Source organism: Lithobates pipiens, unplaced genomic scaffold (genome assembly GCF_037356315.1).
Source record: "Lithobates pipiens isolate NorthernLeopardFrog02 unplaced genomic scaffold, aLitPip1_a1.2 Scaffold_25, whole genome shotgun sequence".
NCBI classification, from domain to species: Eukaryota; Metazoa; Chordata; class Amphibia; order Anura; family Ranidae; genus Lithobates; species Lithobates pipiens.
In genome coordinates, this window is record NW_027507787.1 from 168068205 (window position 1) to 168085857 (window position 17653).

Below are 17653 nucleotides of genomic sequence, written 5' to 3' on the forward strand. Positions count from 1 at the left end.
AATTATAAGAACGGGATCTATAAACTGATCCGTGTGCAGAATCATCTGCTATTTGTTACTAGGTGGGGTAAAGGAGGAAACAGAGAAATAGTTATGCGTATTAGTCGTTGTTCTTCGAGTTTCCACCAGCAATTTTTTTGTGATTACGCTTATGGGTGACTACTTGCCATTCGTCATGCATATATGCCGAATTTTCTGTTGGCACGCGGGTAGCTGTTTGGTCTGGCAAGATGTTCCACTTTCTTAAGGCCACGATCCCTTCCTGCAGTTTAGAAATCAGAACAGTGACCCCATTATGGATGATTGAAAGTGTTGCTGGGTACTTCCACTTGTGGGGGATGCTGTGATTTCTTAGTTCTTTCGTGATGGTCGCCAGGTTTCTGCGCCTTTGAAGTGTGTGTGTCTGGAGAGATCTGGTAGCATCCTTATGTCAGCGTATTGCAGGGGTATTTTGTCCAGCTTGCAGGACGCCAGTAGGATTTGTTCTTTCACGTGATAATAATGAACTCTCAAAAGGACATCCCTCTGTGTTTCTTCAGGGAGAAAGGAGGGTTTAGGGACCCTATAGATTCTATCCACTATGAGATCCTTTACTGTCAGTTCTGGTACCAGAGAACATAGCCTGGGCATATTGCAGGAGTTGGTTAGAGCGGATAGATTCAGGGATACCCCTCAGATTGAGGTTGTACCTCCTGGACCTATCCTTGAGGTCTGCGATTTTATCCTTCAACCACGGTATGTCCTTCCCCTGTACTGTGTGTGCTTTCACCATTACATTGTATGATGAGGTGTATTCTCCCATCCTGTGTTCCACTCTGTCCACCCTGGTGCCAAGTGCCTGTACTTCCTTATGACAGTTATTGATTCCTCTCACCATGTCAGAATGCAATGATGTCATAGCGATATCAGCATTTCTTTTAATGTAGTATCAGATATGGGTGCATCTGTGGTCGGGAAGTCGTTTATGGGGTCTCTCTCAGGCATCCCCTGTGCAGCTGCAGAGTGTTGTGGCCCGCTTACCTCCATTAGTGGATCAGCTTGCAGCCTAGTAGGGGAGTCTCTCCACAGCCTAGCCTTCACCGGACTCCTTGTGGAGGGGCTCGGAATCCCAGAAGAGGACCCACTGTGGAGGATGCGGCAATGAATGCTCTGGATGGTGCGCTGCAGCCTGCTGAGTTCATTCCGGCTGGAAAATCCGGCAGTTGTTCTCCCGTGCCCATTTTGTTGCAGCCTGCCTGGGCCTCAGGTAAAATAGTTGTTCAGTTTGCGCGGCTATTGTGGGTCCTTTCGCTGGGGTCCCATCCTCGCTGCATGCTCCTTGTAAGTCTGCTTTCGGCTGGTGCCTTTGATGCCCGTGGATGCGGCTGGTGGACTCGGGTGGCTCTGGATTCCTCCGGAGAACGAGCGGAACTCACAAGCTATGTGTCCATCATGGAGCTCGGTCACCACGCCCCCTCCACTGGCTGTTTATTTGAGAGTTGGAAGATGCTGATTGCTCAAGAAACCCCTCGGAACCTCTAATGGAACCCTAGTTGAAAAATGCTTTCCTAGAGTGTCCGAGCCTTGGAATGCTGGTCTGCCTGCAGACATATTCCACCACCACTCCTTCCCAATTTTTCAATGAGCCTTGGATTCCCTATCTGCCTGCAGACAACTTCCACCGCTACCCCCTTACCAATTTCAACTGCATCCTACTGACAATAAAATCTCTCACTTTTGCTGTATGATGGGTGTCAGGACATCAAGTGAGGGGTAAGTCTCCCCAATGGGACACAGAACAAATTTCTAACCCTTCCCTAGTCTATCCCAGAGGTAAGAAAATAAATATGTATGTGTAGTTTGCTTTGAGGGTGGGCTGGCTGCACTTTTAAATCAAAATGTTTTCTGATTGAAGAAACTGAATGATTGGTCAATCAGAAATGCCTTTTTGAGTAGCACTGACCTGATTTCCTCCCAGGGTTGCAAACCCACACATTTTAGTTTCACTGACAAAACTTGAAAATCTCACCACCAGGCTCTACCTTTACGCGTTATGCTACCATTCTCGTGGCTTCATCTGGAGGAATAAATGTTTATACCTCCATATGAAGCCCAGAGGATGGTGGCATAACACGTAGAGGTAGAGCCTGGCAATGGGATTTTACTCGCAACACGTGAGATCTACTGGATTGTGTTTTTATGCTGTATTTTATTTACCGTATTTACCTGCGTATAACACGCACTTTTTTCCCCTTAAAATCAGGGGGAAATCGTGGGTGCATGTTATACACCGATCCCCTGCCGATTATCAGCTCTTCTGCCTTTTCTGGTGGTCTCAGCAGCTTTCGGCTATTTTTGGCGAGAACAGCCGAAAGCCACCGAGAACGGCTGAGTGCGCCCGAAAATAGCCGAGAACGACCGAGAGCTACTGAGCGCCACCGGGATACACAGGACATCCGCTCTGTATCTCAGCTGCGCCATTTTTAAATGGAAAGCCTGCAAAAGAAACTGACAAGGCTGCAATGGAAGGCTGTAAATGACATGTAAGGCTGCAATGGAAGGCTGCAAATGAATGACAAGGCTGCAAATGACTGACAAGGCTGCAATGCAAGGCTGCAAATGACACTGACATGGTTGCATTGTGGGCATTTAAATGTAAGTTTTTTTCCTTAAACTTCCCTCTTAAAAGTTTTTTTCTTTAAAATTCCCTCCTAAACTTGGGGTGCGTGTTTTACGCCAGCGTGTGTCATACGCCGATAAATACGGTCAATAAATGTGAGTGCAATATATGAAGCTGAGGTGGCGAGGTTTATTAATACCTTTGGTACTGCACCATTGGAAGCATTCTTGTTTTTTATGTCATTTTGGAGCTGGTGATCAATGGGAAGCCAATTTAAAGGAGAACCACTCTGTGTTCAGAGCATGTTTGACCCTTTCAGGTTCTAAGAAGGAGGTGAGCTTCCATTGCACCCGGTAAAGGGAACACAAGTCACGGAGTGGAGTACAGTTATTTGTGAAGCACGTTTCTTATGGAAATGTCTTGTGTGCTCCTTATATAAGAAAATTTGTACTCATCATATCACATATGGACGCTATGTGATCTGTGTGCACTTGTTTGGCACATTATTAATTGGCACTGACATGTTAACCACTTAAGGACCGAGCCTCTTTCTGAGATTTGGTGTTTACAAGTTAAAAACATTCTAGAAAATTACTTAGATTACTTGATACCCAACAGGTCACGCTTCAAAATTGCGCCCGCTTGTGGAATGGCGACAAACATTCACCCTTAAAAATCTCCATAGGCGAAGTTTAAATTTTTTTACAGGTTGCATGTTTTGAGTTACAGAGGAAGTCTAGGGCTAGAATTATTACTCTCGCTCTAACGATCGTGTCAATACCTCATATGTGTGGTTTGTTTCAAATTTTCTCTTTATTATTCTTTTTCAAAATTATCCATAATACATTCTGGTACATTTACTACATCATACATAAAAAACTCTCTCAATATATAATACATTTACTAACATATCCCCATACACTCAAAAATAATAATAAAAAAGAAAAAAAAAAAAAAAGGAAACCCCCCCCCCCTCTCTTCTTAACCTCTTTCCCTCCTTCCCCCCCTCCCTATCTATCCCCCCTCCCTCTAATATCCCATTTCCCCCCTCCTATCCTCTCTCTCCCCTCCCCCTCCCCCACCCCACATTATAAGTATTCCCTCATTCCACTAGAGGACCTAAACTCTTCCCATTGTTTCCATACAATTGGTAGTTGATTATTTATATATCCTTCTACTCTTATTTGTTTTTCCATAAAGCATATTTCGTTCATTTCACATATCCATTCTCCTATTGTTGGACTCATAGTTTCTTTCCATTTACGTGCTATTATTGTTCTAGCTGCTGTTGTCATATGTTGTATTATCCCCTGTTTCATATTGTGTACTGTATCTGACGTAAGAGAAAATAATGTTATCTTCACGTCTGGAGTCAGTCTTTTTCCAGTCACTTTTTGATATATCTCAAAAATCCTTAACCAGAAATTTTTTACTTTCTTACAACTATACCAAATATGCTCCATTGTCCCTTTTTCTATCCCACATCTCCAGCATTTATCTGTGTTGCCTTTATTAATTATTTTTAGTGCCACTGGACTCCAATACCATCTCATTGTTACTTTATAATTTCGTTCTTGATGTTTTAATGCCGTTGTGGTTTTGTGTATTATTCCTAATATTTTTTTCCATTCTTCTTCTACAATTATCTCTCCTAACTCTTCTTCCCACTTTTTTATTCCTATTAAGTCTCTAATATCTCCTGTGGGTAACAGTGATTCGTATATTTTAGATAGTTTATTTTTATGGTTCTGCTCCTTTAATATTATCTGCTCAAATTTAGTTAATGGTCTATTTATTAAGTTTATATTGATTTCAATAAATGTTTCTAGTTGGTGATATTGCAACCAGTGTTTTTTTATTTCTAATCCAAGATCGCTTAAACTAGGCATATTACCATCCACCAGGATCTGGATCAGTCTTATATTCTCCATCTTATTCCATTTCAAATAGCTAACACTTTCCATTGCTGGCTTAAATTCTGGGTTAGATATCAATGGGGACAAGGGTCCAGTCCTGGAGGATAGCTTTCCTTTTTTGAGCACCGCATCCCATATTTTTAAAGTAGCTCTCACAAAAATTGGTAGTTCCTTTTTTTTCTCCCTTAGTTCAGGTCTTATCCATGGCAGGAATTTTAACTGTATACCTGCAATATCCTCTTCCAGCATTACCCATTGTTTATTTTTACTGTCATGTTGCCAATTTATAATTCTAATCAATGATGCCGCTTGCATATATTTTAAAAAATCAGGTAAAGCCAAACCTCCATTTTCTTTTGTTCTAGTTAATGTTTCTCTTTTTATTCGGGAGGTTTTTTTTGTCCATATAAAACTATTTATAGCCTTCCTTAAATCCATCATTATCCTCTTAGATAAAGCAATGGGTAGCGTTTGGAATACATATAAGACCTTTGGTAATAATTCCATTTTTACTATATTTATTCTCCCTAACCATGATTGTGTTATTCTTTCATATTTTTGCAATTGTTTTATTATTTTGCGTATAATCACATTATGATTGAGTTCTTGTATCTGCTTCAGATCCTTCGGAATCATGATGCCCAAATATTTAATCATCTCTTTCTGCCATTTAAACGGAAAATCTTTTTGTAAAAGTGATTGCATTTTATCTTCTAAAGTAATATTCATCATTTCAGATTTTTCGTAATTTACCTTGAAGTTACTTAATTCCCCAAATTTATCAAGTTCTTTTATTATATTAGGGATTGTTATAATAGGATTTGTTATATAAAGTAATAAATCATCAGCGTATACTGCCAATTTATACTCCTTATCTCTAATTTTAATCCCTTGTATATCTTTATTTTCCCTTATTGCATTAATTAGATGTTCCATTACTATTATATATAATAAAGGAGATAGGGGGCATCCTTGACGGGTCCCATTTGATACCTTTATAAACTCTGAAAGCATCCCGTTTATTCTTATTTTGGCTCTTGAGTTGGCATATAGTGCCATAATTCTGCCTAACATCCTAGGGCCCAGTCCTATCTGTAATAATGCCTCTTCTAAGAACCGCCATCCCACCCTATCAAAAGCCTTCTCAGCATCTATAGTTAATAAACAGGCTGGGATGGCGGCTCTCTGAGCATATTCCATAAGCGTACATGTCTTTATTATATTATCCCTGGTTTCTCGCCCTTTTATAAACCCTGTTTGATCTAGCTTTATATGTTCCGGCATTCTTGGGGTTAATCTATTAGATATAATTTTTGAATAAAGTCTAATATCGATATTTGTTAATGAAATGGGGCGAAAGTTTTTACTTAATGTATGATCTTTTTCTGGTTTCGGAATAAGTATAATGTGAGCTTCTGTACTCTGTGGTGCAAAGGTTTGCGTTTTAGTTATTGAGTTATATGTTTTTTCAAGTAAGGGTATAATTAGATTTTGAAATACTTTATAAAACCTTGCTGTATAGCCGTCTGGTCCTGGGCTCTTTCCCAGGGCCATTTCGGCTATTGCCTGTTGTATCTCTTCCCTTGAGATTTTTTCTTCCATTTCCTCAATTGCTTCTCTAGAGAATCTGGGCAAGGCTGTCTCGTTAACATATTTTCGAATCTCTTCCCCCCTTTCCTCCTTTTTATTTTCCTGCTGTATTTCTATATTATATAGTTTATCATAATAGTTTTGAAATGTTTTTATAATTTCAGCTGGATCGTGTGTTATTTCCCCGTTTGTTTTTAAGATCTTTACTATAGATGTTGTAGGTTGTTGGTCTCTCAATGTTTTTGCTAGTAGTTTCCCCGGTTTATTTCCATATTGATACCAATGTGTTTTATTCCTATCCCTTATCCGGAGAGACTCCTCATTAAGCATGGCCTGTAGCTCAATTCTTTTATCTTTTAAGAGTATATAATCCTCTGGCTTCATTTTCTGTTTGTGCTTATCTTCCAGTCTCCCAATTTCCAACAGCAATTGAGTTTTCCTTTGCTCTTTTTCCCTTTTTACTCTACTTCCGTGCTTGATGAACAGTCCTCTTAATACGCATTTTAAAGCTTCCCACTGTATGGGGGGTGAGGTATCATCTTTATCGTGATTTAACTGAAATTCCCTTATCTCTCGCTGGATATCCTCAAAACATTTTTTATCTTTAAGCAGGTTGTCATTCAAACTCCACCTTCCTCTTGTTTTTACAAATTCCGTTATTGCTAACTCTAAATATATGGGTGCGTGATCTGACCATAAAAACCCTCCTATATTTGTTGTTGGTTTCAACAATAGCCCCTTTTGGTTCAGGAAAAAGTAATCTAACCTATGATAAGAGTCATGAACATTTGAGTAATATGTGTAGTTCTTTTCTTTTTGATGTTGTACCCTCCATATATCAACCATTTGATGTTTATCTAATAATTCTTTAAATTCTTTTAGATGTTTATTTTCCCTTTGAGATTTGATATTGGTAGTGTCCCTTTTCATATCCATTATAAAATTCAAATCACCTCCTATTATTATTATTCCTTCTGCACTATCCAGTGCGTTCCTTAGGATTTTTATCCCTGTCTTAACCTGTTCATAGTTTGGTAGATAAAGATTAATAATTGTAACCATCCTCTCAAGTATTTTTACCTTTACAACTATTGACCTACCATCTTTTCCCTTATGTTCCTGAACTATTTGATGTAACAGATCTTTATGAAAAGCTATTGATACCCCTCTTGATTTGGAATATGTAAATGTGTCATGAATCCAATTAATATCATTTTTATTAATTAATTTCGGAATGTGGTCGGAACGAAAATGCGTTTCTTGTAATAGGATTATTTTTACCTTTTGTTTATGGAAAAAGTCTAAAATTTGGTTTCTTTTTGAGGGAGAGTTGAGGCCTCTTGCATTGAAAGAACACATTTTCAACCCTTCCATTTTAATTTATTGAGATATACTGTTCCCTATGGGGGTCCCAGCTACTTTGGAAAAATAGAGAGAGGAAAGAGAGAGAAAAAAAAAAAAAAAAAATATAAGGGGGCTATTCTTTTATTCCCCTACACTTAGTCCTAACCCCCCCTTATCCCTAATTTTCTCCTTACCCCCCCCCCTTGTCCCTTCTCCACTCACTCCCCCCCCCACTCACTCCTTCTCATTCACTACCCTATAACTACCGACTTAAAAAAGTCTAACTTACTTAACAAGTAAGATCCCTATTAGAAGGGGAAATATCAGGACCGCTGATGCAGATTAGCCGCCCGTCAGTACCCCTGTCTCCTAAGCCGCCTGTTTATTCATATCTAACTCAATGCTTCTGGCTTCTATTGCCATTCCACTTATCCCTTAGTTTATGTCCTTAAGCTTCCTCCCTCTTACCCTTGATCCTCGCAAAAAAGTTTTAGACGAAGGAGGGAGGCCAAGGCTTAATCTGAGAATAAATGGCACAAGGATGGGGGAAGGGGGAGGAAAAAAAAAAAATAAAAAAAAAAAATATTCCATATATATAAAAAAAAAAAAAAAAAAATTTTTTTATAATTTTTCTATTAATCAATTCCATTTAAATTTTTATCTGTGTATTCCCCTATATAAATAAATAAATTTGTCATATTTCATTTATTACAAAAAACCTCCATCTCCCTTTTACCCCTTAATTGTGAAGAAAAATAAAAAAATAAAAAAATAAATAAAAATAAAAATAAAAAATTAAATAAATTAATTAATTAATTAAATAAATTTTAGATAATTTTTACCATATTCCCTTATATCAAAAACCACCTCTTCCCCTTACCCCTTATTGTGAAAAAAGAAGAAAAAAAAAAAAAAAAAAAATGTATAATTTTTCTATTAATCAATTCCATTTCAATTTTTATCTGTGTATTCCCTTATATAAATAAATAAATTTGTCATATTTCATTTATTACAAAAAACCTCCATCTCCCTTTTGCCCCTTAATTGTGAAGAAAGGGAAAAAAAAAAAAAAAAAAAAAAAAAAAAAAAAAAAATTAATTAATTTAATAAATTTTAAATAATTTTTTACCATATTCCATTATATCAAAAACCTCCTCTTCCCCTTACCCCTTGTTGTGAGAAAAAAATAAATAAATAAATAAATAAATAAATTTTATAATTTTTCTATTAATCAATTCCATTTCTATTTTTATCTGTGTATTCCCCTACATAAATAAATTTGTCATATTTCATTTATTACCAACAACCTCCCTTTTACCCCTAATTGTGAGAAGAGAGAAAAAATAAATAGATAAATAAATAAATTTCATTATATCACAAACCACCTCCTCCCTCTTATCCCCCACTGTGAATAAAGAAAAAAAACAAAAAAAAAAAAAAAAAATTTTTCCCTTTTTTCCATAAGTAAATAAACTTGCCGTATTTCATTAAATCAAAAAAAATTAAAATAAAATAAAAACCCCTCCTTCCTTTTCCCCCTATTTGTGAGAAAAAAAAAAAAAAAAAAAAAAAAAAAAAATTTTTGTCATATTCCATTATATCAAAAACTTCCCATACCCTTTAACCCCTAGTTATAAAAAAAAAAAAAAAAAAAAAAAAAAAAAAAATTTTTAACCATAAATCTCCAACTGGCCCCCATCAATAAATAAATTCCCCCTCCCCCCATCCACCTCCATAATTCCCTATAAGCTTTTTACTGTTTTACTATTTTTCTATAAGGTTTTGGCCATTCTGGTAAGTCTACTGGTGAAAGACCAAGATCCTTTACAAATTCCGGTAAGTCTTCTAGGTTCCTGTAAACTACTGACGAATCTTCATAATAAACTTGCAGTTGAAATGGGAATTTCCATCTGTATTGCAAGTTCCTTTTTCTAAGTTGCTCCACCAGTGGTTTTAATGCTCTTCTTTTGTCCAGAGTATATTTGGTTAGATCCTGAAAAAATGTCAGTTGTTTTCCGTCATATTCTATATTCTCCTTATGTCTTATTGCAGTCATTATTTTATCTTTTATTCGTGCATAGTGCAGTTTACAGATAACGTCTCTAGTTTCACCAGCTTTTGCCCTCCTCACTCCAGCTATTCTGTATGCCCGATCGATCAGCAGATCGTCTATGGACAAGTCCATGTCCAACCTTTGGAAGATCCCCTGTAAAACTGATATCAAGTCCCTTGAGTTCACATTTTCATCCAAACCTCTAATTCTTATATTATTTCTTCGACTATTATTTTCCTGTTCATCTAAAGCATTTCTAGCTTGTATTAGATCTTTTCCCTGTTCATGTAATTTCTCTTTTAGTCGGGACATTTCTTGCTCCATTTTTGTCATTCTTATATCCAGTTTGCCTATTATCTCCTGTGTTCTTTGGGTAGATGTTTTAATTTCTTGTATTTCAGCCTTATAGGTGTCCTCCAATCTATGTATATATTGGTACATGTCTGTCCTAGTAGGGAGGGAACGAATATATGTCCTTATATCCCAATTTTCATTATCACCTTCCCTTTGTTCTGTTAATGATCCCATTATCTCTATTGGTGAGCTGTTCCTAGGATGATTCGTTGTATCCTCTCCTAGTGCCCCCAGAGACGCTGATGTTTCTGTTTCCGTCATTTCCAATAGTTCCTGTGATGTTTGTAGCGTGTGCCTTATATGTGATGTTTGCTGAGGCGATTGAGACTGACCCTTTATCTCTGTCTGTGGGTGCATTTGCTGAAAAAACTCCTTAATATCAGTAGTTTGATTGGCTTGGGCCCCTGTGGTGCCTTTACTTCTTTCTGCTTTTTTGTCCTTTTTATCTTTTTGATTTTGGGGTGTTTTACTACCCCTCTTTGGTGCCATAGTTTGCCCTTTAATTTCCTGTGATACTTTCGGCCCTTTTCTATTAGACCGCAAATATCTCTTTAAAAGATTGCAAGGCTTATCAGCAGTAGTCCTTATTATTATGTTTTCCTATGGGGGTTTTCAGCCTTTTTTCTATTACGCTGTAATTGGCCCTTTAAGAGATTGCAGATTTATCAGCAATGATTTTTAATGGTTAATCCGTATTTATTATATTTTCAATACTATTACTGAGATGTATTCCACATTTATACAGACAGTCCATAACATTCCGGCCCAGTTTAAATAAACCCTCTGTTTTTATGTGGTTTAACCATTTGGGTTTGAACACCATTTTTATATGCGGGCGTTACTCACGTATGTGTTTGCTTCTGCTTGCAAACTGGGCAGGACGGGGCACATTTACATTTTTTTCTTAACCACTTTCAGACCGGACCATTTTGCTGGTCAATGACCAGAGGTCTTTTTACAATTTGGCACTGCGCTGCTTTAACTGGTAATTGCGCGGTCATGCAATGTTGTACCCAAACAAAATTTGCGTCCTTTTTTTCCCACAAATAGAGCTTTCTTTTAAAGGTATTTGACTGACGCTGCGATTTTTATTTTTTGCGATATAAATGTAAAAAGACGGCAAATTTTGAAAAAAAATGATATTTTCTACTTTTTGTTATTAGAAAAATCCAATAAACTCAATTTTAGTCATACATTTAGGCCAAAATGTATTCAGCCACATGTCTTTGGTAAAAAAAAAGTCAATAACTGTATATTTATTGGTTTGCGCAAAAGTTGTCACATCTACAAACTAAGGTACGTTTTCTGGAATTTACGCAGCTTTTAGTTTATGACTGCCTATCTCATTTCTTGAGGTGCTAAAATGGCAGGGCAGTACAAAACCCCCCCAAATGACCCCATTTTGGAAAGTAGACACCCTAAGGAAATTGATAAGAGGCATGTTGAGCCCATTGAATATTTTATTTTTTTGCCTCAAGCGATTGAATAATGACAAAAAAATATATATATTTTTTTTTTTTTACACAAAGTTGTCACTAAATGATATATTGCTCACACATGCCATGGTTATATGTGGAATTGTACCCCAAAATACATTCTGCTGCTTCTCCTGAGTACGGGGATACCACATGTGGTCGACTTTTTGGAAGCCTAGCCGCGTACGGGGCCCCAAAAACCAAGCACCGCCTTCAGGATTTCTAAGGGCGTACATTTGTAATTTCACTCCTCACTACCTAACAAAAATAAATTCTGCTACTTCTCCTGAGTACGGGGATACCACATGTGTGAGATTTTTTGGGAGCCTAGCTGCGTACGGGGCCCGGAAAGCCAAGAACCGCCTTCAGGCTTTCTAAGGGCGTAAATTTTTGAGTTCACTCCTCACTACCTGTTACAGTTTTGAAGGCCATAAAATGCCAAGATGGCACAAAACCCCCACAAATGACCCCATTTTAGAAAGTAGACACCCCAAGCTATTTGCTGAGAGGCATGTTGAGTCCATGGAATTTTTTATATTTTGCCGCAAGTTGCGGGAATATTACAAACTTTTATTTATTTTATTTTTTTTCACAAAGTTGTCACTAAATGATATATTGCTCACGCATGCCATGGGCATATGTGAAATGACACCCCAAAATATATTCTGCTGCTTCTCCTGAGTACGGGGATACCACATATGTGGGACTTTTTGGGAGCCTAGCCGCGTACGGGGCCCCGAAAACCAAGCACCGCCTTCAGACTTTCTAAGGGCGTAAATTTTTGACTTCACTCCTCACTACCTATTACAGTTTTGAAGGCCATAAAATGCCAAGATGGCACAAAACCCCCACATATGACCCCATTTTAGAAAGTAGACACCCCAAGCTATTTGCTAAGAGGCATGTTGAGTCCATGGAATATTTTATATTTTGCCATAAGTTGCGGGAATATTACAAACTTTTTTTTTTTTCACAAAGTTGTCACTAAATGATATATTGCTCACACATGCCATGGGCATATGTGAAATGACACCCCAAAATAAATTCTGCTGCTTCTCCTGAGTACGGGGATACCACATGTGTGGGATTTTTTGGGAGCCTAGCCGCGTACGGGGCCCGGAAAGCCAAGAAACGCCTACAGGATTTCTAAGGGCGTAAATTTTTGAGTTCACTCCTCACTACCTGTTACAGTTTTGAAGGCCATAAAATGCCAAGATGGCACAAAACCCCCACAAATGACCCCATTTTAGAAAGTAGACACCCCAAGCTATTTGCTGAGAGGCATGTTGAGTCCATGGAATTTTTTATATTTTGCCGCAAGTTGCGGGAATATTACAAACTTTTATTTATTTTATTTTTTTTCACAAAGTTGTCACTAAATGATATATTGCTCACGCATGCCATGGGCATATGTGAAATGACACCCCAAAATATATTCTGCTGCTTCTCCTGAGTACGGGGATACCACATATGTGGGACTTTTTGGGAGCCTAGCCGCGTACGGGGCCCCGAAAACCAAGCACCGCCTTCAGACTTTCTAAGGGCGTAAATTTTTGACTTCACTCCTCACTACCTATTACAGTTTTGAAGGCCATAAAATGCCAAGATGGCACAAAACCCCCACATATGACCCCATTTTAGAAAGTAGACACCCCAAGCTATTTGCTGAGAGGCATGTTGAGTCCATGGAATATTTTATATTTTGCCACAAGTTGCGGGAATATTACAAACTTTTTTTTTTTTCACAAAGTTGTCACTAAATGATATATTTCTCACACATGCCATGGGCATATGTGAAATGACACCCCAAAATAAATTCTGCTGCTTCTCCTGAGTACGGGGATACCACATGTGTGGGATTTTTTGGGAGCCTAGCCGCGTACGGGGCCCCGAAAACTAAGCACTGCCTTCAGGATTTCTAAGGGTGTAAATTTTTGATTTTACTCCTCACTACCTATCGCAGTTTTGAAGGCCATAAAATGCCAAGATGGCACCCCTAAATTTAGGGGTACACTAGTGAGACTCACAGGTAAAAAAGCACCTAGGCTGTCAGCGACTGTATCAAAACGCTACAAAAAACACTGTTAGCGATCGCAGGGATCAGGCCTGACTCTGCGAACGCTGCAGTTATGTGTGTTGTGTTTTGTAAGTGACAGTGATCGATCGATACTGCACTTGGGTGAGCTGGTCTGGGCTTGGCGGAGGGGCTAAACGCAGGTGCTAGCAGGTATCTGGGCTGATCCCGCTAACAATGCGTTTTGGGAAACCTGTTTTGTGAACACCCATGCGATCCGATTCTGCTGCAGACCAAAAAAAGGGTCCCGTGCGAGTTTGCGGCGGGTGCGACGCGAATTCAGCCATACTATCTGTATGGCTGAACTCGAATCGCACAGAGATCGGATGTGATTTGCACTGCAGTGTGGTGCGAATCACATCCGTTCTCATAAACCGCTGCAATGTGAACCCAGCCTTAGTGACACTGGCGACGGGGGGTGATCACGGGGTTAAACCTTTATTGGGGGGGTTAGGGGGGTACCTTAGAACTAAAGGGGGCTAACCCTAACTGCCCTAACAGTTATTACAGTCACAAATGACACCAATGCAAAAAAAAATGCAATTGGTGTCACTGTGACTGGGGGTGCAGGGGTGATTGGGGGGGTGATCGGGGGTGAAGGGGGGGTGAGAGTGTGCCTGGCATGTTCTACTGTACGTGTGGTGTGTTGGTGCAACTCACCGATCCTCTCTCCTCGGTGCCGGAACGAAAAATACAGACACGGAGGAGAGATTACATCACTTCCTCTGCCTGTGTTTACATTACAGGAGAGGAAGTGATGTCACGCTTCACTTCCATTCGTCAGGAGCGATCGTGAGGGGGTGGCCATGAACGATCGCTCCTGAATGGATACCGACCGCCGCTGGCACCGGGGGGGGGGCCCACCCGCGGGAAGGCAGGGACGTACATGTACGCCCATATGCCTGCCCGTGCCATTCTGTCGACGTACATCGTCGTGCGGCGGTCGGCAAGTGGTTAATTATATTTTTCCTTTTATTTTTACACAGTTCTTTTTTTTTTTTTTTTTTAATGTGTCACTTTTATTCCCATTACAAGGAATGTAAACATCCCTTGTAATAGAAAAAAGCATGACAGGACCTCTTAAATATGAGATCTGGGGTCAAAAAGACTTCAGATCTCATATTTACACTAAAATGCAATAACAAAATAAATAAAAATGTAATGACATTTGAAAAAATAAAATAAAAAAATGTAAGAGCTGTGGGCGGTGACGTTTTGAGGTCGCTTCCTCCCTACAATGGTATGGAGATGGGTGGAGACCATCTACCGAACAGGGAGAAGAACCCGATCGCCTCCACCGCTACCGACGGCTCCGGTAAGCACCAATAAAAGTGATCTTGCGGCAAATCCGCAGCAGAGACCACTTTTAAGTGGTTAATTTTATGGATGTTAGACACATATAGCACTAAGTTTCATAAGAGGCGCTATCACATAGATTTTATATATTATTGCTGTTGATGTGGGAACATATAGGTGATAGCAGCAGCTTCACTTCCCCCCATGCTCGCCTCCAGGACTTTTCCGTAGTCTCTCCCATCCTATGTGTAGCAATGTCCCGAGGCCCCAAAGACCTAATGGTGACCTCAAGGGTTAGGGAGAGCTGACATCCTTCCTTGTAGAGTGGGTTACCAAGCATAGGGAGTGTGAAGCAAGAAGAATAATGGGCGCCAGTCACTTTTTGAATGCAAACAAGAGATTTATTGTCTCTAAACAGAACTGGGGGAGATCAGGTTAGGGATAGGACACCCTTGAGCAGATGCAATGGTAATTGGCAGACTCCGAGACTTCTATAGTTAGACAGCTATACAGTGAAAAGCCTCCAGCCGGATAACACTTATGTATAGGTAGGACTGGTGTCTCCTATGGCAATTGATCTTGCAACAGTCATTAACGGTAGTTGTACATAACTCTTGGCAACACAGAACAGTCCTTTACTTATCTCACAGTATCCCACTGTAGATCTTAACTCCCTGATCTCCCAATCTCTCACTAGACTTCCAGATACCAGTTGTCACTGGATCCCCTGAGCTCTTCCACAGCTTTCCTGCTGTATACTCCTCACCCCCGCTATCCTGCTTGGCACTTGTTGATGCTTTCACTTCTTTAATGTCCCTGGCTGGTGAGAAGACTGTTCAGGTACTTGCTTCAGCTTACTCACAGCTTCCCCTCTACCTCCGACCACAACTGGTTCCCCCTCCAGCTGAACCTTCTCAAACAATCCTGCAGTCCCATACCTATGTTGCTTCTCCTGCTCCTGGATAGGCCTTGGGCAGTCTAGCAGCCAGGATAGGCCTTAGGTTTCTGGCCTAGCAGTCTGGAGCAACATAACAAACGTCCACCCAGACAGCCGTCCAGGTGTCATAGAACCCCAATCACATTACTTCACCCAAATAAATAAACTCTCCCAATGGGCCAAGGGGCTTACAGAAACCCTTGCCCATTGGCTGAAACACCCCATCCAGTCCTAATTTGTCCTTGCTATGCCCTTGTCTATATACAGTGGTGTGAAAAAGTGTTTACCCCCTTCCTCATTTCCTGTTCCTTTGCATGTTTGTCACACTTAAGTGTTTCGGAACATCAAACCAATTTAAACAATAGTCAAGGACAACACAAGTAAACACAAAATGCAATTTGTAAATGAAGGTGTTTATTATTAAAGGTGAAAAAAAATCCAAACCATCATGGCCCTGTGTGAAAAAGTGATTGCCCCCTAAACCTAATAACTGGTTGGGCCACCCTTAGCAGCAACAACTGCAACCAAGCGTTTGCGATAAGGCTTTTACAGCGTCCTGGAGGAATTTTGGCCCACTCATCTTTGCAGAATTGTCCTAATTCAGTTACATTAGAGGGTTTTCGAGCATGAACGGCCTTTTTAAGGTCATACCACAACATCTCAATAGGATTCAGGTCAGGACTTTGGCTAGGCCACTCCAAAGTCTTCATTTTGTTTTTCTTCAGCCATTCGGTGGTGGACTTGCTGGTGTGTTTAGGATCATTGTCCTGCTGCAGAACCCAAGTTCGTTTCAGCTTGAGTACACGAACAGATGGTCGGACATTCTCCTTCAAGATCTCTTGGTAGACAGCAGAATTCATAGTTCCTTTTATCACGGCAAGTCTTCCAGGTCCTGAAGCAGCAAAACAGCCCCAGACCATCACACTACCACCACCATATTTTACTGTTGGTATAATGTTCTTTTTATGAAATGCAGTGTTCCTTCTACGCCAGATATACTTGGACACACACCTTCCAAAGAGTTCCACTTTTGTCTCATCGGTCCACAGAATGTTGTCCCAAAAGTCTTGGGGATCATCAAGATGTGTTGTGGAGAAATTAAGACGAGCTTTGATGTTCTTTTTGCTCAGCAGTGGTTTTCTCCCTGGAACTCTGCCATGCAGGCCATTTTTGCCCAGTCTTTTCCTGATGGTGGAGGCATGAACGCTGACCTTAACTGAGGCAAGTGAGGCCTGCAGTTCCTTGGACGTTGTTGTGGGGTCTTTTGTGACCTCTTGGATGAGTCGTCGCTGCGCTCTTGGGGTAATTTTGGGCGGCCGGCCACTCCTGGGAAGGTTCACCACTGTTCCATGTCTTCGCCATTTGTGGATAATGGCTCTCACTGTGGTTCGCTGGATTCCCAAAGCTTTGGAAATGGCTTTATAACCCTTTCCAGACTGATAGATCTTAATTACTTTCTTTCTCAATTGTTCCTGAATTTCTTTGGGTCTCGGCATGATGTGTAGCTTTTAAGGATCTTCTGGTGGACCTTACTGTGTCAAGCAGCTCCTATTTAAGTGATGCCTTGATTGTGAACAGGTGTGGCAATAATCAGGCCTAGGTGTGGCTAGAGAAATTGAACTCAGGTGTGGACAACCACAGTTATAGTATGTTTTAACAAGGGGGGCAATCACTTTTTCACACAGGGCCATGATGGTTTGGATTTTTTTTCACCTTTAATAATAAACACCTTCATTTACAAATTGCATTTTGTGTTTACTTGTGTTGTCCTTGACTATTATTTAAATTGGTTTGATGTTCCGAAACACTTAAGTGCGACAAACATGCAAAGGAACAGGAAATGAGGAAGGGGGCAAACACTTTTTCACACCACTGTAATGTCACCAGCTACAATGCCACCTAGTGACAGAAGAGTGCAGCCATTCTAGAATTATCCTAACAATTAGCCAGGACAATTACTACCTGGCAAACTAAGGGCTCTCTGATTCCTCCTGTATGGAAACTCTACTGCTGGC